The 24,085-nt window shown below is 42.8% G+C and overlaps 1 protein-coding gene across 2 annotated transcripts in view; it reads left to right on the top strand.

Moving 5' to 3' along the window:
- DPP6 (dipeptidyl peptidase like 6) overlaps positions 1-24,085 on the top strand; it is a 496,940-nt gene that overhangs the window by 74,653 nt on the left and 398,202 nt on the right. The gene's annotated exons all lie outside the window — the stretch shown is intronic.

The raw sequence follows: 24,085 nt of genomic DNA, 5'->3' as shown, positions 1-24,085 counted from the left end.
TGAAATGGAACCAGAAAATCAGTCTCTTCCAAGAACCCCTGGAGCAGAGAAGCAACCACTCGCTTTAACACTGTGCTCAAAAATGGTAGATTAGAGATTGGCCAGAAGTTGTCCAATATAGTAGGACTCAGAGAAGGTTTTATCAACACAGGTATATTATTGCCTCCTTGAGCATGGGTGGTACAATTCCTATCCTCGGTGAAGCATTAATCACTCTCCTTACCCAGTTGGCCAATATCTGGCAGCTTTTATCAGCCAGGAAGGGCAATTTGTCCACATCTTTGGGCTGTACAAGAGAGCAAGTTTGGTGTACTGGTTAAGAGCATGGGACTCTAATCTGGAGAACCGGGTTTGATTCCCTACTCCTCCACTTGAAGCCAGCTGGGTGACCTTGGGCTAGTCACTTAAGAGCGGCAGGACTCTAAACTGGAGAGCCAGGTTTGATTCCCCACTCCTCCGCTTGAAGCCAGGTGAGTGACCTTGGGTCAGACACTGCTCTCTGGAGCTCTCTCAGCCCCATCCACCTCACAGGGTGATTATTGTTGTGGGGATAATAATGGCATACCTTGTAAACCACTCTGAGTGGATGTTAAGTTCTGAAGGGCTGTATATAAATCAAATGTTGTTGTTCCACTCAGACACCCTGTTGTTGTTGTTTTGTTGCTTGTTTTCGACACTGTTACGGTTGTGGCAATAAAGGTTCTGTCTGTCTGTCAAATGTTGTTGTTGTTATTATAAGGTATCCATACAAATCGGACAAGCAGATGTCAGAGGTACATCATCTGACCATGGCAATCCACATTGCCATTTAACTTAGAGTGGTTCTTGGTGATTTTGTATGTGAAGCAAGTAGCAAATTGATCACAGGGAGCCGTCATGTAGACCAAGTTCAGTTCTGTGGGTCCATGATGTAGAAGCTGGCAAACCACATGAAACAATTCCGCTGGATGGTTGCATGCAAATACAATAGTGGTAGCTAAGTATTGTCTTTTCACCGGGATCACCACCACAGAACAAGCTCTAATATGGGCTCTGTGCTGTAGTTTCACTCTGAGTTTTCTGCCAGCAGCACCCTTGTCTTCATCCCTCCCATTTCATCACTATCCATGCCATTGTGAACCATGGAGATTGCTTGGTTCTGTCCAGGGGGAAAGGGCACTTAGGGGCAATTGTGTAAATAGCCAGGACCATTTCCCCATTCCAGAGAGTAGTCTGGATTAGAGATGGGCACGAACCAAAATACAAACCAAAATTTGTGACGAACCAGGCCAGTTTGTGGTTCGCAAATCAGAGGTTCATCAGATCCCATTTCTCACAAACCGCCACAAACTTTAGGCTGGTTTGTTTGGTTCTTTTTTTGGTTTGTCACTGCAGACAGCCTGGTGCTGATCAATCAGTTTCCTAGGCAACAGGGGATGGACTTCCTGCAGACCTTCTGCTGACCTGGAAGAGACCTTCTGCTGGCCTGGAAGTGATGGTTTTCTGACCTGGATGTGACGTTTTCACGAACCAAACAAACTGGCTCACGTACCAGGGGCAGGTTTGTGAAAGTTCATGGTTTGTGAAATTTGATGAACCACGAACCACATGTTTCGTTGTTTTTTTCCGGTTTGGGCCCATCTCTAGTCTGGACATTGCCAGAAATGACAGCAGCTGAGGAGGAGAAAACCCCAAACACAGGTAGGAAGTCATTGGGATCCATCAGATGGTTGAGACAATCTTCATGGGTCCACCACCCCTGCAGAAGGAAGAAGAAGCAGTGAATCTAAACGGAGACTATTGGCCCATCCACTTCACTTTTGTCTACGCTGATTGATAGCAGCTCTCCAGGAGCTTGGGTGGAAGTCTTTCACATCACTTACTATCTAACTCTTTTAAATGGAGATGCTGGAGATGGAATCTGGGACTCTTGCATGCCAAGCAGATGCTCTTCCACTGAGCCATGACTCTGCCTTTTGCCTTTTAGCATATTGCTAGCTGCCTTGAATCCTTGGAGAAAGAAGGGATATAAAATATTTGAACAAATAGGTAATTGCTGTAGCAGAAGAACCAGTTTCAGTCTTTTGTTTTTTGTACGGAGTCCTAAATTGGTTGTTTCAGGTGGGTAGCCATGTTGGTCTGTAGTAGAAGAGTAAGATTCGGGTCCAGTAGCACCTTAAAGACCAACTAGATTTCCAGGGTGTAAGCTTTTGAGAGTCAGAGCTCCCTTCGTCAGATACGAGGAGTGGAAAAACATAAACATAAGGGTCATAGTACCACCTGTTTTTTCTCACGTAATTCTAACCACCTACATGTCTTGTAATGGCTTAATTGTTGGCTGGTTCAACTTATTTGGTGGTTTCCCAGCATAGTCATGGAATCTTCTGAAACACTTAAAAGTGTGTTCTATGTAGCTGTGCTAACTGGAGTTTTATCACCACTATCTTTAGCAGCCTTTCAGTTTAGCAACAGCTGTTGCAGGAATAAAAGCAAATAATGCACACCTTCAAGAACCACTGCACCTTTTGCTTTGCCAGGATCAAAAATTCATGAAATAACTTCTCTCCCCCAACCCCCATATCATTACATTTTTAATGAGTGAACAGATTAATAACATTGCTGGCTTGAGTGATATTTTAAAATTTAGATCCCACCTTGAATGAACTGTGTGAAATATTTGGGAAGTGATTATTAATGTGAGACAAGGCATTTAATGAAACACAGTACTTTTTTCTCCCTGAGGTGCATGTATAGGGGAGTCCATCTTTATTAAACCAGGATCCCATTATAGCGAAACTTAATGAAATACTCCCACGTTCTTCAGGAATAACACAGAGAGAAACTTACCAACAAGTGAGTAACTTTATAAAACCAATCTGATTCTTCTTCCCTTCTGCTCTAATTCTGTTGTTGTATTTATAGAACTTCCTAAGTCGACTTTTGGCTTTGGGTAGCTCAAGGAGGAGAGGGGAGGGGAGTAGGGTAACCTTGTCTGTATCTCCCCAACGTATCTCCCCTCTCCCATGTCCCTTATGTTTATGAGATTGTTGGAGGAAGCCTTTCTGGTAGCCCTCCCTGTCACGGTTCAGGCAGTGAGGTCTTGGGCCTTCTCTGTGGTAGCAGCCTCATTGGCCTTCTAAGTTCTTTCATTTTCAAGAAAACTTTTGGATTATAATACTGTTGGTGGCAGGGCCAAAACGCTGACTCTGCTTCCTTAAAGCCTTTTAGTTGCTGTGTTTATCCAAAAGGAAGAAGACTCGTTTCCCCCTCCCCTCAGGTGTGTGATCAAGAAAAAAAAAAGGGGGTTGTCTTATATTTTTATATATAAGTTACAGGTATGTTCAACAACAAGTTTTTTTGTGTATAGCTTTTTTAGGGGTGTGACTTACATTCATGGTCATTGTCCTTTGGGGAAATATGGTATATCTCCTGCTTTTAAATGTTTTCGTTTATTTCTTTTGTATTAATTTTTTTAAAAAAAATTCAAAAGCTATAGTGGGAGTTGCTGTTGGCCTGAGTATTGCAGAGGAGAAAGGTAAAACCAAATGAATGTTTCTGTTTCATGACCACCTCTGTGCAACAGGCTCAGAGCAGATCACGAACAGGCTCAGAGCAGATCACATCAATAAACACAATATAAAAGGTAAAAACAGCATAACAATAAAACCTACAGCGCACATCAACATCAAAGATCCCATAGGCTGGGATGGCCAGCTGCCAGATACATCACAGACCTGGGGGCAGCGCGCTCCCATGGCAGGAGGCCAACTGGATGGTCTGCCCACCTCAACCACCATATGCCTGGTGGAACATCTCTGTCTTACATGCCTGGCAAAAAAATAATTCTTGCCGGGCCCAAGTTTCCACAGACAGAGAGTTCTACCAGGTTGGTGCCACTGTCGAAAAGGCCCTGGCCCTAGTGGAGGCAAGGCAAACCTCCTTGGGGCTGGGAACCACCAGTAGATGTTTTTCTGCCAAACGAAGTGCCCTCCGGGGAATGTATGGTGAGAGGCGTTCCTGCAGGTACGCTGGTCCCTGTCTGTTAAGGACTTTAAAAGGTTAAGACGAAAACTTTGAATCTGATCTGGAATTCCCCTGGGAGCCAGTGTAGCTGGAGCAAGACTGGTGTTATATGTGACCGGAATGGAGTCACATAAGGAACACATTCCACCAGAATTGCACAAGAGCTCCCATGTAACTCTTGAATCCCACAAAAGGTGTAGGGGATCATTATAAATGGCCTCTGCTTCACTGTTCATGACTTTAGTCGTGGAAACAGTAATTAAGAAGAATGGCTTCTACCTACCCAGAACATGAATGGTAAATAATCCCAACCTCAGTCCTTCTGTGTTTGCTGATGTGGCCAGTAATGCCGGCTCAGGTGTTTCGGGCAGGAAAAGGGGAGGAGCCTGGCATAGCAAGCGGGGAGGAGGAATTGATGCTTACTGACCTTTAAAAGTTTCATATTGTGGTGAAGGATAAAAGGTAAAGGGCAGTAGCAGACGCTCCAGTAAGTCCTGCACATCCCTACTACCCAGTTGGGTTGCCATCCTCAAGGAAGGGCCTGGAGTTCTCCTGAGATTACAGCTGATCTCTGGACTATAGAAGTCAGTTCCCCAGGAGAAAATGGCAGCTTCTACGGCATCACATCCCAGCTGAGCTCCTTTTCTTCTCCCTTCTCCAAATTCTGCCCTCCCCAGAGCACCCTCAAATCTCTAGGAATTTCCTAACCTGGAAGTGTAAACCCAGCATGCGCACATATGCAAAACCTCTTTTTGTAACTACAGGTCATGTGTTGGCTGTCCCTATTTGCTAAGTTTTTGCAGGCTATCCTTTAACCTGGAGGGTTGGGCTGGTAATTTCTCATATGGTACTGGAAATGGCTGGTAAAATTGAAAGAACAATGTTGTGCATGGGTTTTAAATCATTTTATAATGCTCTTAACCCTTCCATTTGCTGAATTTAGGGTAGCAGGCTGTAAAAACCTAAGAAGCTGGTGCAGGAGGAGCATTACCACTTTATTTCTTTGCAGATTATTTAAAACCCTTCATTAGTCCCCATTTCCATTTGACTTGAAGCAGATTTGCATGTTTTTTTTTAAAAAAAAAACCTACAGAAAGCCTGATTAAAACAGTCCCTAAGTAAGGTTAGAGCTGAGCTTGATTGTCCCTGAAAGCAGTATAATTTCAGTTCATGATGACTCTTAAGCCTGGACGTTTGGCATAAGGACAACTTAATTTTTCTCCTAACCTAAATCTCGTGTCAGCTGGATGCCTGCTCCCCCTATGCCTTTGGTGGAAGGTTTTTTTTCCACCCGAGTGCCTGGTTCAGTTATTGGCTATTTTATGCTGAGGTATGAACTGTGGAGCCATTGCAAGGAGCACTAAAAGCTAGGGAGTGCCTTTTTGATTTTCAAGAACATACTTAGCTCTCCACTGTTCGTTTTTTTCTCCAAGCACTCTTGACTTTAGAGTATACTTGCACTTATATGGGATATATGTATGTATACATATATTGGAATTGAAGATCTTTGGGATGAACAGAGCAAAATTATCCAGAGTTAGCAGAATTAAAAAAATTTGGAGGGTGAGTGAAATCATTTTTTTCCCTTTTAAAACAATTATAATGAAATAGAAGAAACTCTGGGAAGAGGGGAGATGGGATGCATTTACTAATAAAACTCAACTAATGTGGGCGTTATTTTATATAGATGCATACATACTGCTGTAAATTAATTTCATCTTAATGAATCTCCTAGTTGTCAACAATGATATATGGTATTGAGGATTTCATTTGTGCTTGACGTACCGCGGGAAAATCATTTCAGTGCATGAGACACTTTGAGAAACACCATTTTTTTTGGTCCTAAAAATACGGTATCATTTAGCAAAATACTGTACCGTTTAGCAAATGTTGTAATGCAAACTACAAAACAGTTCACAATTTAAAACTGCTCCAAACAACCTTTTCGTCACCAGGAGCAATATATGTTTGCTTGGGGAAGACAGCTTAGAGGGGGGAAAAACAGTAATTGCAATTATTTTCTGCTGTCACTGATTGAGGAGAAATATCAGATTGTAAAGATCCAGAATGTATTGTGCATGTAAGAGAATATCAAGTGCTTTCTTCATAAGGAAAATTTGTTCTCACTCACTGCAGTATCAAACAAAAATATGATAGCGTCCAGACGTTTTTTTGGCATGAATTCACTATTTAATGTGAGAAGTGAATGCAACAATTGGGCGATTTAATCTCATTGCTGTGATTTGCTTGTTTTTGTTTTGAACTTTTGAAATTAAGTGTTCACTGAGAGCCTATCAACTTCATCCCATTTTCTGGAGTTGATGTCATCACTTTATTCCAGGGAGGCAGCCCCAGGGTATACATGCAGATATGTATCACTGTATATGTTTTGTTACCACTTTGTCATTGAATCTAAAAGGTATGGAATAACCCAGTTACCTAACTCCAAAACCTTAGTTTGAGTCAATAAATTTAAACCGGAGCACTGTAAATATATGTCTCTCCAGTTCAGTACATTGTTAATAGGATTCAGTTCTTAAAATATGATGGGTGGTTGAAAAGACTTGGGGCTGTGATTTGACTGAGAACTTTTCAGCTACCTCTCCATAATTCAGCCAGCTGTTATTTAAAGTTTGGTTTTCGGTGTTGATGTGGTTGTTTTGAACCTTTGAGATCCCAGGATCCTGGGTAGCAAATCTGGAAACACTGAGAACTAAGCGGTGAGACCTATTGGCATTTGGAGTTTCCTTGGTGGGTAATTGATATATGCTACCAAAGTGGGGCATTGGCATACTATCCAATCCCTTTTCTCCCAACGTAAAATGAAGGTATTGACGACCTAACCATAGTATATAGTGGAATTACTGGCAGAAGTTCAGTTGTTTTATCTGATTCTATAGCTAATTGAAATTTTAAAATCTAGAAGCAAAAATATCCCCAGTCTCTGTCTTGAGCAAAGAGTACATTTTAACCAATGCGTCACCCCAACAGAAACAACCCAGTTTCCATAGGAACATCCATTTCCCCCTAGAAGAGACTATATCATGTTAAGTGACATAGAATAATTAAAGCTGCTAGAACTTTAAGGAACAGTTAAGTTTGGGGATTTTCTTCTTGCACGGAACAAAAAAGGTTTTATTTCCACTGAACTTTCTGTACAGCTTTGCAACTGAAAGCTTCACCTTTTCAACACCGAATGTCAAAATTCCTTTGTGAAAAGGAAATGCTGCACAGTTAAGACTGCTCTATTTAATGCTTTCCCCCATATGGTTTTCTAAAGATTTTTATCCCTTGTTCGTTGCCATTGTTATATGTCATATTAAAATTAAATAGGTTAGCTTCTGGAGGAGAAAAAAAAAAGTTTGATTTAATTTCACTTTTTCATACTTAAGGAGGAAGAAGCTCACCAGAAGATTAATCTTAATAGACTGCGCTGGAATAGAATACACATCTTTGAAAGATGTATAGCAGCAGTTTCCCATTGTCTGTTTATGTATCAGCTTAAATTCATATGTTATGTACAGCTTCTTCAGCCAGTTAATACTTGAGCATTAACATGCTTTGACATTATGGCTTTGAATCATAATATAATATATATTTTTAAGTTTAAGGAAGTTTTTAAACTTCCTAGTAACACTCTCAAAGTAGCTAAGGTCAAATCAGCCAAGCAAATCTATTGCTCCGTGATCTTTTTTCTCCAGACAGTGGTTAGTTCATTGCTGTCTTTTCAAGTAAGTTTAATTGGAGGGGAAAACATGAGAGTCTTACTATGTTTTTACAATATCTGTGTAACTGTATAGGTTGTCTGGGTAATGCAGGGATGCCAAAGCAAGGGGACAATGTCAATTCCAACTCAGCAGTCTTGTCCTTAAAATTCACATCATCTGTCTGATCACCAAATGCAATAAGTGTTGCTATTCAGTTCTCTGTGTACATATGCTGACTGGGTGGACTAGATTCGTCCTCGGCTCTGAGTGGACTAGATTTGTCCCCTACCAGTTAACAGTTCTCACATCAATCCCAAGTGAAAAAACAGTGTTGATGGACTAGGTTGACTTGCATTAGATATGTTTGACTGGCATAGTTCAACTTGCATCCTGGTGGGTACTCTCATTTAACGTTGCCATCTTTGGTTTGAGGCTTTCCCAGACATCTGCCTTGATCAAGATAAGGAGGTACATGATCAAAATGTCTATCTGAAAGTAGGGGCCATCTCTCGGTATTGTTTTGCTTTCAGCTCAGATGTGCACCCACACGTCTCGTTCATGTATATTTTTAAAGTTCAAGCTGGACTGGGCAAGCCAAGAAAAAATGGGCGTGATGAGGATTTTTATGCATCCCGTGAATAAAGAGAGAGGTTGAAATGGCGTGAAGAACAGGAAATCTTGGAGTCGTGGCTGAAGATGAAAAATGAAATTGGCCAACCGAGAAAATTTCTTCCTTTCTCGGAGAAGTCAGAGCCAACGGGATCTCCTGAGAATGCGGGCTCTGGAACGAGTGATAGTGGTGTGGAGTGAAGGGATGCACTGGAAATCTGTTTCTTTTCTAGTCTTCTCTCCCACCCAAAGCCATCCCCTTTCTCCTGGATTTTTAACTAGGGTTGCCAACAGGCCTGGAGAAAAATGAAATGTCCTTTAGCAAAGTTTTAGTGTGAGGAAATGGGGGAGCTGAAACCAGACATTTTTTTTCCCTCCTTGCAATTGGCCACTCAATTTCTGACCTCCAGATATTAAAAGGTTGGTTCCCACAGTCCATTCCACTAGCAAAGGTGGATGGAATTCTCCCTTGTTGCAAGATGCATTATGCAACAAGGGAAGCCTCCTTCTCAGGGCCGGCACCACCACTGAGGCAGTGAGGCGGGCGCCGCGGGCACTGAGGCACTGAAGGGAGTGCCAGGGGTAGAGGCGTGCGCCACAGAGCTGGTGTGCCTGGCCCGCAGCTGCTGCAGCCAGCCAGTCCCGCGCCACTGCCACCAACACTCGCCCCCAGCCGGGCGCAGCAGCCATGGGCCAGGTATGGCAGGCATCTAGGGTGGCATGCAGAACATCCCCAGCCACCCGCTGCACCCAACTGGGAGCGCAGGCAGCCTCTACGTGCCATCCCAGCCACTTGCCGGCCAATGGGGCCAGCTTGCTGCATGATGACATCATCACGCAGTGACATCATCATACAGTCCGGGGGCACATGCGCACATTATGTGCACGCTCACATAGGGGCAGCCACGGGTGCCAGAAACCCTGGCGCCGCCCCTGCTCCTTTTGGTGGAGGAAATTACTTTTGCTAGAAGAATGGATTTGTGGAATTCCACCCGTGGTTTCCATTTCCTCCCCTATGGGGGAAATGATCTGGATTATGTCTCCGTTTTTGAATGTCCACTGATTTTTAAAAATTAAACAGATGCCCAGTAACACAATTGTATCCATTTTGTTCCATTGATTGTTAACTGGAGTTCCAATAACATATTTGTTTGAAACTGACTTAAAGGATTCAGGTTTCTAGCTTCTGCAGTACTGGAAGCCACCAAGGACATGCCAAAATTTAATTTGTACTGATGTTCTGCCTTTACTACATCAACATGAAGAAAATTTCATTCATTTGTCCAAATATTTCTCCTCAGGGACAGCACACACATTTTGTGTAGTTATTGCCACTGGGCATTGACATTCCCTGCTGCATACAGGATCTCGAAAAGGTCTAAGACTGAGTCAGCTCCATGCTTTGCAAACAGTAGCATCCTTCATCGGTCTTTACATTTGGTTGTAACAATGATGAGTATCACTTCCCCCTTCTACAGAAGCAGGCTTTGAATGCATGAGCTCCTGCAGGATATTTGTTCGGCTGACTTTAGAGCTGAAATGGAGGAATTCGTATAGTGCAGATCAACTGTATGGAAGATCAGAGCTAAGACAATTTCTTTGGGGTGAAGATAGGTTTGGAGGGGGCAGATTACAGTTCTTATTTTGTGTGTCATAAAACCTAATTTAGGTTGCTTTTAAAAATGATTGAGACGTACAGGCTAGCTCCATTAATGGGGTAGCTGTGTGACATTTGAACTTAAAATTCCAGAAGCAGGAAAACTTTTGAATTCCGCATTCTGGAGAAAAAGCAGCAAGGAGATTTATTCATGCCCTCTTTCTAAGCTGTTCAGAGTCAGGCCACTGAATGCTAGTCTCTTATTAAATGCATCCATCCTGGAAAACAAGCATACAAGGTTAGGAAAAGAATATAGATCGGTTGGGGCTGCTCTTGCTCCTTTCTCTGTTCTCTGTAGTCCTTTAACTCATCTAGGACTCATTCTGCCTCTCAGACCACAAACGAGTCTTGCAAGTAGATAGCGTTAGATTTTTGTGTATGAAAATGGAAAGACAATGTCCTATGTGCTCTGCAACTTTGCAAAGCCATTCCAGGATTTTGAACATCCATGTTCCAACTCTGGATCATAGATCCAGAGGAGTTCGCCGTGTTAGTCTGTAGTCGCAAAATAGTAAAGAGTCCAGTAGCACCTTTAAGACTAACCAACTTTATTGTAGCATAAGCTTTTGAGAACCACAACACTCTTCGTCAGATGCAACTTTATTGTAGCATAAGCTTTTGAGAACCACAGCTCTCTTCATCAGATGCATCTGATGATGCATCTGATGAAGAGAGCTGTGGTTTTCAAAAGCTTATGCTACAATAAAGTTAGTTAGTCTTAAAGGTGCTACCAAACTCTAGATGTAGAGCTTTGATTCCCAGACATTCCAGGAGGGAAAAGACTTTGGTTTTTATCTGGGTCACTCATCATTAGGGGAAAAATTTTTCCCAACTTCTTTAATCTCTTGAGTTTGGCTCGATCCCATGACTGTAGGAACCAAAATGTAACAACAATAACAAAACATAACAACAGCTTGAGCCCTGGTTTCACCTTCCTTACAAGGCCTCTAAACCTGAATGTCTCTTCTCTCCCCCCCCCCCATTCACCTGTGCCAGACCAAATGCTAAGAATTGAGCCTCCCAGAACAGTGGGCAGAGGTCCAAACTATATGTGATGGTGGCAGTCGCATTCATTATCCCCATGTCTGTCCAGTCCATATGTTCAGTGATGGGGGACTGATCCTTTCTGTACCCTACCTTTTTATTGCCTACCACTTGAATGTTTTCTGCACCCTTTCCAGCTCACACCCAGAGCCCCACTTTTGATATAACAACAACAACAACAACATTCGATTTATATACCGCCCTTCGGGACAACTTAACACCCACTCAGAGCAGTTTACAAAGTGTGTTATTATCCTCACGACAATCACCTTGTGAGATGAGTAGGGCTGAGAGCTCTGAGAAGCAGTGACTGACCCAAGGTTACCTACCTGGCTTCAAGCAGAGGAGTGGGGAATCAAACCCGGCTCTCCAGTTTAGAGTCCTGCCACTCTTAACCACTACATCAAACTGCATGATACAGACATATGAGCAAAGAAACATGGCAGTTCTCATTATGTCTGCTTTCTCCCTGAGTGCCTGAGGTAGCTACTACTGAGAGCCGTTCTAGTCAACCAGTCCCATGGATAATGAACCCCCATGGGGGACGGGTTTGTTGTAGACCCTGAACAATAAGTCAGAGTGAACTCAAAGCCCTGAACTTCTGCCATTTTATATTAGCCTTGCCTATCCTATCCATATAGCTGCAGGAGAGTTATTTCCCCCAGCTCGCTGTAGTCATACATCCACCTCATGCAAATGCAGCAGGAAAGGAGTGTAGCCCCTTCTATTAAGATGCTGTTGAGAATTTATAATCATCCCAATTTAGAAAGGGGAGAAAGCTGTTCCGAACATCTTTCAATTCTGTTTGTTAGGCGTATGGGTCAGTTGGTCAATACACAGCCATGCTCTGAAGACAATGGAGTGCAGTCATTTTTGTTGTTAATAATAATAATGGGTTCTATTAGCTATTACTGGCAATGGAAAAGACCATGATGAAAGCACACAGCACTTTTTTCTGAGAGGGTATAATGACTGTTATGCACTTTGGTAGTCCTTCTGCATAAGCTTTTGTTTAGGAAATGTTTAATGTACACTTGCACATTATGCAGTCGAGTGCCTGTTGTGGTCAATCACAAAGAGAAGTATTTAAGCACTGTTTTTAATGGATTATTTTACTCAATAGACCATAATGACTTACGTACATATGTATATAATTGGCTGTTCTTGCTTGCGGTGACAGTTTTTCAAAAGGAATGCGTGCGCTATACAAGAAAAGCTCTTGCAATATACTCTGAAATGAAACAATGGTTCTGGATTTAGAAAAAAAAATCTGCTCTTCAGCATCTAACCAAAAGGAACTGACAAGTTGAACATCGTTGTTTTAGATTTATAATTTGCTCATTAGTGGACGTGTGAGATTGGCTTGTAAGAAAATAAGAAAGCATAAGCTCTAAATCAATTTCCCATTGTTACTTCCCCAAGCAAAAACCTTTAGAAAATATTGATTTAATTATTATAGCAGCGGCACATATCAGATTTGTTTATTGCTTTTCCTTTGGATATTCTTGTGTTTTAGTTTCTGTGAGAAAAATATTTGAATGTGACTTTTTTATAATGATTGTTCAGTTCCATTGGCACTGTTTAAACAGAGAATCATCAGGGCTCAGAGACTAAAAAGTCAGTAGGTAAAGGTGCAAGCGCCAAGTCATTACTAACCCATGGGAGGACGTCACATCACAACATTTTCTTGGCAGACTTTTTTACGGGGTGGTTTGCCATTGCCTTCCCCAGTCCTCTACACTTTACCCCCAGGAAACGGGGTACTCATTTTACCGACCTCGGAAGGATGGAAGGCTGAGTCAACCTTGAGCCGGTTACCTGAACCCGGCTTCCACCAGGATTGAACTCAGGTCATGAGCAGAGCTTGGATTGCAGTACTGCAGCTTACCACTCTGCACCACGGGGCTCTAACCCAATATTATTGGGGCAAACAGAGAATGACACATACTTTTCTTCTGTGCCTTTTTGAACTTTTCCGATAATTTTTCTATTGCTCTGCACATTGTAGTCCAGAACCTGTGGAAAAGATAGTGAATTTTGATTTCAAGCCACCATCAACATGCTTTTTTAATATAATGATCAGGTATATAATATTGCAGCTGTATAATCTCTTTTGTCTGAAATAGCTTTGAAAAATGCTAAATATTCAAACAATGTTATTGTATACAGGGCTTTTTTTCTCAGAAAAGTGGTGGTGGAACTCAGTGGGTTGCCCTTGGAGAAAATGGTCACATGGCTGGTGGCCCCGCCCCCTGATCTCCTGACAGAGGGGAGTTGAGAGTGCCCTCCGCGCCACTTGGCGGCACAGGCCACCAGCCATGTGACCATTTTCAAGAGGTTCCGGAACTCCGTTCCACTGCGTTCCTGCTGAAAAAAAGCCCTGGTTGTATAATTTTCAGTAGGTTGTGAGAACAGCACGAGTGGAATGAAATAGATCTGGGAACAGAGAAATTATATACCACAAATTTAAATCCTGCTAATTTAAAATTCTCTTATGTTAGGACTGCACGAAGGCAAATGTACTCATCAAAACTGTATTGCAGTCTGCTAAGATATATACAGCCCCTGGTTTCCATAGTCTCAGACAGGAAGTTTATCAAGTCCCTGGTAGATCACCACAAAGTGTGTGAGACTCTTTTATAAAATCCCAAATTCTATGACAGTCAGAGCAATCCTAAACAGAGTTACTCCAGTCTAAGCCCATAGATTTCAATAGGCTTAGACTGGAGTAACTCTGCTTAGGATTGCACTGTAAGCCTACTTTCTTGGGAGTAAGCCCCTAAATGGACTTGAGCAGGAGTCAGAGTAGACCTGCTTTCATAATCACCAAAGTCTAGTCAGAGTCCTTCTCAGGTCTGTTTGTTGGGGCCCTGACCTGGATGGCCCAGGCTAGCCTGATCTCCTTTCATCTCAGAAGCTAAGCAGGGCTGGTCCTGGTTAGGAATTTGATGGGAGTCTACCAAGGATTAGTCCGGGGATGCTATACGGAGGCAGTTAATGGCAAACCACCTCAGAACTCTCTTGCCTTAAAAACCCGATGGGGTTGGCAGAAGTGGGCTGCCACTTGATTGTACTTTACACACACAAATATTAAAAGTCCTGCAAGCCCACATTATGCTTCTTGAAGACAGAGATGCAAAGTGCATGCATTTTCATTTCTGCATACTTTTTACAGATTATGTTTACTTTGCAAGGATCTGAACTGAGTTTAGGGGGGGCATGGATTGAATGAGCTAGCATTTAAATGCCCAGTTCCATGTCTGTGATGCTTTCAAGCTAATCAGCTTCCTAGACACTTTGTTATATTTCAAAAGTTTTATGAACATAGTAAACCAGAATATATATTCCATTTCATATGCAGCCACAGGCTTTTTGCTTTATTTCTAACTTGCAGCTGCATAGCAACATTACCAGTGCATTTCATTTCATTGGTCATGCCTTCCAAGGCTTTTAGACCACATAAGTTAATGCTTTGTGAGGGAAGGCAGCATGGTATAGCCTCATCAGACCTTGGAAGCTAAGCAGGGCCAGTACTTGGATGGAAGACAATCAGGGAAGGCTCTGCTGAGGAAGGCAATGGCAAACCACCTCTGCTTCTCCCTTGTCTTGAAAGCCCCTTGCTAGGGTTGCCATAAGTCTGTTGCAACTTGATGGCACATATGCACACAATTAATGCTTCACCCAAATACTAACACACAGGAGAACTATTGCTCTCCATGAGATTTGCCATGTGCCCACCTGCACTTCAGCAGCTGGTCAAAGATTTTTTTTTTTTAAATCACCATTGGTGATGACATGACATCACTTCAGGGAAAACCTGGAGGTAACATTCGCTCGTTCGTTCATTCATTTATAGTCCACTTTTCTCACTGAGACTCAAGGTGATTACATAGTGTGAGATTAGTACAATCAGTATCAAGGACATTTCCATACAGTATCAAGGACATTTCCATAAACAATGCCATAGGATAAATAAATACAAGTTTACAAAAAAACAGCATTAGGAAGGATCCAATACAGAGTTGAAGAATTGCTGAAACAGAACGTAAGCAATTCTAAGACTGACATTAGACAACATGAAGCACAGGTGGTACATAGGAGTACATATTTAAAGCAACAGATAATAAGTAAGGCAACATAGTGGTGAAGTCTATGGTCCATAACTCATTAGCGAAGCATCTTAAACCCCCTTCCCTACAATACCACCCTCCTAGCTGAGTAAAAAGTCTTTTTGAATAATTCGGTTTTGCATCATTTACAGAAAGCCAGGAGAGTGGGGGCTCTCCTCACCTCCTCAGGCAGGCTGTTCCACAGGGTAGGGGCCACCACAGAGAAAGCCCGTGTATGGGCTGCTGTTGATTTCGCCCTTGTGCAAGCTGGCATCTGCAAGAGACCCTGTTCAGATGAGCGAAGCTGCCATGGAGGGACATAGGGAGGGAGGTGGTCCCATAGGTAGGCTGGGCCAAGGCTGTGAAGAGCTTTGTACATAATGACCAATACCTTGAATTGAGCACGATAACTGATGGGTAGCCAATGGAGTGACTGTAGGATGGGAGTGATGTTCATGCTCCTGCTCACTCCTGCTAACAGTCGAGCTGCAGCATTTTACACCAAATGGAGCCTCCTAGTTAACTTAGATGGGAGACCAATGTAATAGTGCTTTACAATAGTCCAGTTTTGATGTTACCATAGCATGGATCCAGGTGGCCGTGTCAGGGACGTCAAGGTAAGAAGCCATCTTCCAGGCTAGAGTGAGATGGTAGAAAGCATTCTTTGTGGCTGCCTTAACTTGTTTTTCTAGTAGTAGTGCTGGGTCTTGTATAACCCCTAGGCTCTTAACTGAGTCTGCAAGGGTCAGACAAACTGCATCAAAAGTGGGGAGTACAATGTCTTTCAAGATCTCTGACTTCCCAACAAGCATCACTTCAGTCTTGTCTAGGTTCAATTGCAATTTGTTATTTTTCAGCTGTTTTACCACGACTGTCAGGCAGTGATCTAAGATTTCTACTGCATCCTGTAGGGACCTGGATAGCGAGATATAGAGTTGGGTGTCATCTGCATATTGATGACATCCAACTCCACAGCTGCAAATGAGTTATCCTAAATGTGCTTCTCTAGAATCGTCCAGAGCTCTGTGGTAAAACCATAGAGTTCTTGGTGATTCCTTCCAGAGGAAACCATGGCTCCCCCCGCCCCCATGTCCCTATCTCACCTGGTCTTTCACTAGTTGCCAGGTTTGGCAACCCTGCTCACCGTTGTTACGGTAAGCAGAGTGCCCCACACAACAGCATGGTAGAAAATAAGTTTGGACGAAATCTATTCCAACATCAGTTATACTCTTCTAAGCCCACTGACTTCAGTAGACTTAGAAGGGTTTAACTTGACTTAGAGTAGCACTGTTGTATTTTATTTATTTATTTAAATTACGTATATCTCACCGTACCTGTTTAGTTCAAGGCAGCTTACAACTATCACTGTACGCTAAGTAATACAGATATTACTTTCCATCTGCGTTTGTGTCCTCTCTTGTTTAAATAGCAAATCACTTCGTCTGCAAATATTACTCTTGGGCATTTCTGTTTGACATCTTGATTAGGAATGAAGAGAGACAGTCTCAATTTGCAGGCTTCTCTGCACCCAGCATTTAAAAAAAACAAAGCAAGAAAGCATTCCACTCTAATTGGTGTACTGTTAAATAAACACGAGGGCTGAAAATTCTACAGTCTTTAGAAATCTCTGTTGCGCCACCGTGGATGAACCACTGGGTCTCAGCACTGCGTCTCCCGAGTTGAGTGGGCCACATGACTCGAATACGACTTTTATAGGTTTTCACAACTTTTTCTTCTCCTTTACAAACAGAAGGGTAACTTGCCGAGTATAACGGAAGCTCTTGGTGACGCTCATAAAACTGCGGTTCTGCCCTTTTGTCTTTAATCCTCATTGCTTAGGAAAGCTATTGTTTTCCGAACAAAATGAACCCCTCAAAATCAGAAGTTTCTCTCTTTTATTGAAAGTGTATAAAAGACTATGAATCACAAGTTGGAAATATTGCAAAGGCACAACATTTTAAAAAGTCCTTTTCACTCAATCATGTTTATCCACTAAATAATTGTGGAATAATGTGTTGCCAATTGTTAGTATCTTATTGCCAAAATTCATTCTTGAAGCTACTCCCCGCCCTGTTAAACATGGCAATCTTTTCCCCTTTCCTTAGCTAACGTGTCTAAGTTGCTGGATATGCAGATAGGTCTGAGACTTGAGATACCTGCTGTTGGCACAAAGGAACCAAAGGGTGTCTAAAGCAGGGGAAAGCTCAGTTATTCTTCTGTGGGTCCCAGGGAGTACTAAAGGGCATTTGGATAGCTCTCTGACAGTGGTAAACCTCAGCCCGGCTTTCTGCATTTATCTTCTTTATAGTATTCCGATGGGTTCCTTTGGTTGTCTCTGCCAGCATCGAAATTATGAATGGGGTTTTAATGTCCAGGATGATTGCCTTTGAACTAGTTCTTACGCTTTCCCTTGTTCAAGAAGAAGAAGAATGCATAGACAAATATTTGTGCTCCACATGAACTCATGAAGCTGCCTTATGCTGGTAGATCATAGTCTAGCAAGGTCGGTATTGTCTACTCTGAATGGCAACAGCATCTCTCCAGGTCCCAGGTAAAGATCTTTCACATTGCCTACTATCTGACCTTTTGAAAGGGGGGATTTCCAAGGACTGAAGCTGGGACTTTCTGCATGCAAAGCAGATGTTCAACCACTGAGTCATGTTCCCTTCCTAAATATATGCCCCTGGAAGCCAGTGCCTATAGCAGTATGTATCTACATCAAAATATACACAGTTGCCACCACCTGTATTGTCCAGCCAGTCTATTTTCTATTCTGAGACTCCTCTCTCTGTGCCTCCACATTCAGAGGTGAGGCAGGTGGTGTTCAGAGGCAAGGCTTTTTTCGTGGTGGTGCCTCTCCTTGAAATACCCTCCTCTGTGAAACCCACTGGGGTCTACCATTATTATTATTTATTTGATTTGATTTTGATACTTTTAGGCTCTTGGCTAAAGCATTCCTTTTTACACAGGCTTTTAACTAATGGAGTTTATCTTTTAAACATTTTATGGTCTGCTTCTAACCTAAATAATTGTTTTATCTATATATCACTGTATGCTGCTTGGAGCATATCTTGTTATACCCTGGCTGGTGTTAATGGCATTGGCCTGTTTTTTTATTGATTGCACGTTTATGGGATTGGCCTACTTTTTAAAAAAACTTGTGTTTTAATGGATAGGGTTTTTTAATTGCTTGTGTTTTGATGGTTTTGTTTTATTAGCTGTAAGTCATCAAGAACAGATCTCTGGACATGTGGCATGTAAAATGTTCTAAATAAATGATGGTGGAAAGTACTGTCAAGTCATAGCTGACTTATGGTGACCCCTGCTGGGGTTTTCAAGGGAAGATACTAAGAGAGGTGGCTTGCCATTGCCTGCCTCTGCAACCCTGGTCTTCTCTGGAGGTCTCCCATCCAATTACTAACCAAGGCCAACCTTGCTTAGCATCCAAGATCTGACAAGATCGGGCTTGCCTGGGCTATCCAGGTCATGGTCTCTAAATAAACAGATAAAATAAATAATTCCATTGCCACTGCAGATGTGTGCATTCTAGGGATGCTCAAATATCTGCCAGTTTCGTTTATATCCTGTTTGCCAGTAGGAATCGGGCAGCCAACGGGCCGTTTGTCAACTTGTTCGTGACTGTTTGGTGAGTTGCTTCAGTGTATTCCTTCCTAACAGTATAGTATAGTCAGATTTTCTTACACACAGGGCCGGCGTGCCCATTGAGACAGGTCCGGCCCCCGTCTCGAGTGCTGAGGCGCCGAAGGGGGCGCCGGGGGTGGGGGGGTGTGCCGCTGAGCTGACAGCGGCAGCGCTGGCGGCTGAGCAGGAGGGATGGGAAGCTGCTCATGCACCGCCCCGGCCACCTGCCGTGCCTGGCCTGCAGCTGCTGCGCTGCTGTCGCCACCAACACACACACACCCGGCCGGGTGCAGCAGCCACAGGCCAGGCACGGCAGGCGTCCAGGGCAGCATGCGGAACCTCCCCAGCCACCCGCCGCGCCTGACTGGGAGTGCGGGCAGCCTCCATGTGTCGTCCCAGCCACCCACTGGCCAATGGGGCCAGCTTGCTGTGTGATGACATCACACACAGTGATGTCATCACGCAGTCCGGGGTGTGCGCACATGCGTAGGGGCAGCCTCGGGCGCCAGAAACCCTGGCACCGCCCCTGCTTACACATGCATTCTTACATAACCCAATGGAGCTGTACTGGAGTTCCGCTTCCCCCTGTCTTTGGTGGTCTCTGCTCTGCAGGCAATTTTTAAAAATACACAGTTAAATCAGTCACAAATCATATAAATCAGTCATAAATAACTGCTATGCTTACAAAAACAATTCTGCCATTGATGACTGCTGTAATGTTTAAGTGTGTGCACACCTCCCCCCCCCCCAACAAGTGCCTCCCCCCAAAGCCAGGTGAGTGGAAGTGGGGGGATGGCGAACAAACTCATTGGTCAGTAGATTCCTGATCTTTATGGTAGAAAGTGGTAAGTTTAACTATAAAACATGCTTGCAGCAAAAGCTGTGCGTCCCTAATGTGTGCAAAAGTCATGTGAGAATCAGCTCTCAAATAATGGCATGTCTCATCTTGGCTTTGGAGACGTTGCAATGCTTTCCGCAGTCTGTGTATGGATTTTAGCTTTAGTTCTGCAAAATCTAGTAATTGAGTAAGACTTCAGAATCAAATTCCTTGAAAAGAAGATGCATGTGACAGTTTATACATTGTCCTGAGATTTTTCTCCTGCTGTACTACACAATTTCTGAATGATAAGAAAAAGTAGCGTGGCCACCTCTGGCCCCTCCAGTTGCACTCCTTGTTAGCTCAGTCACCATCTTGTTTTGCTTTTAAAGAGCTGAGGTCAATGCCATGCATTATTAAGAATAAATGTACTTATTATTTTACGACGTATTAAATTATGTTTTAAGGACTGAGGTTTGTTTCAAGTGCTTTCTACTGCTTCTTTCTCAGTCCAGCTTGCGGGTTGCTTATAAATTCTTTATTGTGTCAGGTTCTATTTCACTGGCAGCTTTTGCCCAAGAAAGAGGTTTGAGGTTTGGTTTCTAATTGTCCCAGCTTTTGTTGCTGTAGCTGCTTCGAGAGGTAGATGGAAGATTTGGTAGTGGAAAGGACCTTTTGTGGTGGTAATATGCATTTATTCCAGTATGGTATGTGCTGTGGCATTCTTCATCATTCTCTAAGGAGTGCTTCTAGGAATATGCTTGGCACTTAAAGCAAAGTGGGCTGGTGTAGAATAATAAAAGATTCTATCTATAGAATCCCAAGACTTGTATTCTTTTCTAAGAGGGATATCCTGGAATTAATTGGTGCAGTCAACTAAGAAGGAAGTAGTAGCAGAATTCCAATATAATGTCACATCCTTGGATGGGTCATGAGCTCACTTCCTTTCCTCCTATAGGGGTTTGGAGTTATTCAGCTTGGTTGAAACATCCTATGCAACATTAGTTTAATTGAACTAACTACAGTTAGAGTGATTGTCCAGATATCGACTGCTCCACTAACAGTGGATCTAAGACCTCTTGTTATGAACAAATATGAGCATCTTAACTTTAGTATTGGCTTGTTCCTTGATGCCATCCTTGTAACAAGGCAGTCTGGGATAACAACTGGATCTCTGTGGATGGAGGTGGAGAAAAGAGTGAAGACAACAAAGCCATCATGTGTTAAGGCACATCAGGACCTTATGGATCATCTGTGAGCTGAATCCTGGTTTTCAAAACAAAATATAGTTTCAGTTGTCTACAATTTGATGCTGTGTCTCAACCAAGCCAGTAAATTCTACTATAAACTGCCGAAACATGAAACTGTGATTTGTATTTCTTTTCCTATAATGCAAACTACAGTTTGATTGTGATTTGCAATCATTATGGAGGGGGGGAGTGCAAAAATTATATGCCACTTCAGGCAAACTATGATTGTGCTAAACTGGAAGTCATTAGCTCCAACTACACAAGAAGAAGGGAGGGCAAGGAGCAAGTGCTCGAGCACAGGCCAAATTTGTGGAGGACCAAGCCATGGTTGGAATCAAGTCTGAACAATGCCATGGGTGGAAATCTCCGCTTCAGTTTTACATCAGTTGTACCACCAGCGAATTCAGGTAAACTTAAAAGTATTTGTATGAATATATTTTTTTTAGAACTCATATACCTGAAATAAGATAGTAACAGGTATTATAAGTATTTTAAAAGGGTGGGTGTTCTTGGAGTATGAACTTGGAAGGAAGAACTCTTCTCAAGGGGCATGAGCTCCCTATAGGCTGCAAAACTTCTGTGAAGAGTGTGGAGTTGTTTGAAGTATCGCTTTCATAGTGAGAGGGCGTGTTTGATGTGTGAACTCCACTACACACATTGGATGACTAACAAAGAGGGTAACCTCTTAATGCTATGAAGAAATTGTGGATAATTTTATGCTTATTCTCGGTGCTGTGTGTTCTCCTTCTGGAAATGAGTGCACTCATAAGCTTTAGTTCCAATCTTGTTTTCTTGCTTCCCATAGAAAACATACTTTTTGATACAGATTACGTTCGGAAAAGCCACGTATATCTATGGCTAGGATATAGATAGCCATAGAGAAGGATAAGAAGACAGACTGCAGGCAGAATTAGGTTCAGAATAATACCATATAAGTCAGGAGTATTTCTGTGATTTTCTCTAAATCGCACAGCAATTGATCTTGGTTTCAGAAATACATATCAGTGTGTTAAAACACTGTCCAATTGTTATGCAATTAGTTGTTGTTGTTGGAGAGTGCCATCAATTCATAGCTGACTTATGGCGACCCCTGATGGGGTTTTCATGGCAAGAGACTAATGGAGGTGGTTTGCCATTACCTGCCTCTGCAACCTCTTCATTGGAGGTCTCCTGTCCAATGACTAACTAAGGCTGACCCTGCTTGTCTTCCAAGGTCTGATAAGATTGGGCTGACCTGGGCTATCCAGGTCAGGGCATGCAATTAGTTATGACTGTGGAAAAGGCACCCCCTGCATTCACTATGGAAAAGCATTCTAAATCATTCCACCACAAAGAAGCCTGTGACCTGACCCATGGCCAAACAGACCATCCTGAGAGACTGTCTGAAGAAGGCAGCTGCTGGATGGGTGAATATCAGGAGAGACAGTATGCCCGAGCCATAAAGGCCTTTAAAAGGCACTTCAGTCCTGATCCAGATTTCCAGGTTACCCATTCCCCCAGACACACACAAGGGGCTTTGCTGGGAGGGTCGGGGGAGAACTTATGAACTGTACCATATTCAGATTTTTTTAAAAATCGTCTTTTTTTGTTCTCTTGATCTCCAGGGACTGTCATGCTGAAGTGAGGCACATCATTATATGCATGGAAATGCAACCTACACCCTAATCTGTAGACAAGTGATGGTCAGTTTTTCTAGGCTGCCTTGTCACCGTGGCTGTTCTAACATTTATTTTTAATCACACACACACTTCTGAAGTCTTGGGGACTGTGGACATGAGTGCTGTCACTTGAAGCTAGGTTTTAGATATATGGGAAGGAAAAATGCCTCGAAGAGAGTCGGCAACATAAGGTACTGTATTGATCAGTCAGATGAAAATAACTGGGGAAGGGGGTGGGGAACAGAGGATGCAAAAGGGGATAATGTGGAAGAGATAGGACCGAATGAAAGAAAAGGAATATCTCAGTTATGAGTCTGTCCTGTGCAGGAGAGAATAATTCTTGGTGAGTAGCATGAAGCATTTGGAAGCTTTTGCTAAATATGTGTTGATGGTACTGGCCCGATACCCTTTAGCATGAGGCACTTCAAAATATGGCAAAAACTGCACCTGGGCAGGAACATACAGCCTCCCTTGAGCTTAAGGCTCGGACAGTAGAATTACTAAAATAGGTGGTGGGGAAGAAATTTAAAATTAAGGAATGTCCTCTGCTTGTTTACTTTACTTGCAGTGTCCCATCAGTTGAAAATTTAGAGAATAATGTTCTGACTTAGTATAGAAAAACACGGGCGGCTGCTGAGTACCTGTTGTGGAATCTGAGTTCCTCTGGAGTAGGAAGTGAGAGTTACCACATAAGTAGCCATTTTAGGAGCAGCTCGTGATGGATATGACGGAGGGACCCTAGAAAAGATAAATAAATAATGAGTGACTGAAGGTTATGGCTTGTAACAGAAAGCATCAATTTTGTTGAGGATTGTACAATGGAAATACTGCAGAAGTATTTTGTTTTTCTAACGTTATTGTCGGCGGGTTGTTTCTCCAAAAAACAAAACTACCCATTGGGCCTATTTAATCACAAGATTTATGGTAACTTGATAAACATCTGTCATCTCTTGATCTGGGTTGGTGCCTGCCTTGAAAGGCAAGATACAGTGAGAAGACTTTTAATTAGGATAAGAGAAATAAAATTAGACAGCGTATGTGTAAAATCATTCCATAGCATCAACAGCTGTTTTTTTTTATTATTCACACAGCCTCAAATCATCAGACACTGTTTCTTCATCAAAATACTCAAGGCTAGACCCTATACAGAAAATTACAACAGGCTATAGGTAGAGATTTGCTAGAAATTTCTTCAGGTATTATTGAAGTGAACACAAACCAACAATAGAACAGCTCTTTCAAACAAGGCTGCTGGATTGTAACCAGGGCTTTTTTTCTGGGAAAAGAGGTGGTGGAACTCAGTGGGTTGCCCTCAGAGAAAATGGTCACATGGCTGGTGGCCCCGCCCCCTGATCTCCAGACAGAGGGGAGTTTAGATTGCCCTCCGTGCCACCGAGCGGTGCAAAGGGCAATCTCAACTCCCCTCTGTCTGGAGATCAGGGGGCGGGGCCACCAGCCATGTGACCATTTTCAAGAGGTTCCGGAACTCCGTTCCACCGCATTCCAGCTGAAAAAAAGCCCTGATTGTATCTGTGAACTATCCTAAGGTTCTTTTCCAAGAAATGTAGGTGGGTAGCCATGTTGGTCTGC

The sequence above is a fragment of the Eublepharis macularius genome, chromosome 11 (assembly GCF_028583425.1).
Source record: "Eublepharis macularius isolate TG4126 chromosome 11, MPM_Emac_v1.0, whole genome shotgun sequence".
Taxonomy (NCBI): domain Eukaryota; kingdom Metazoa; phylum Chordata; class Lepidosauria; order Squamata; family Eublepharidae; genus Eublepharis; species Eublepharis macularius.
This window is presented reverse-complemented; position numbering and strand designations above follow the sequence as displayed.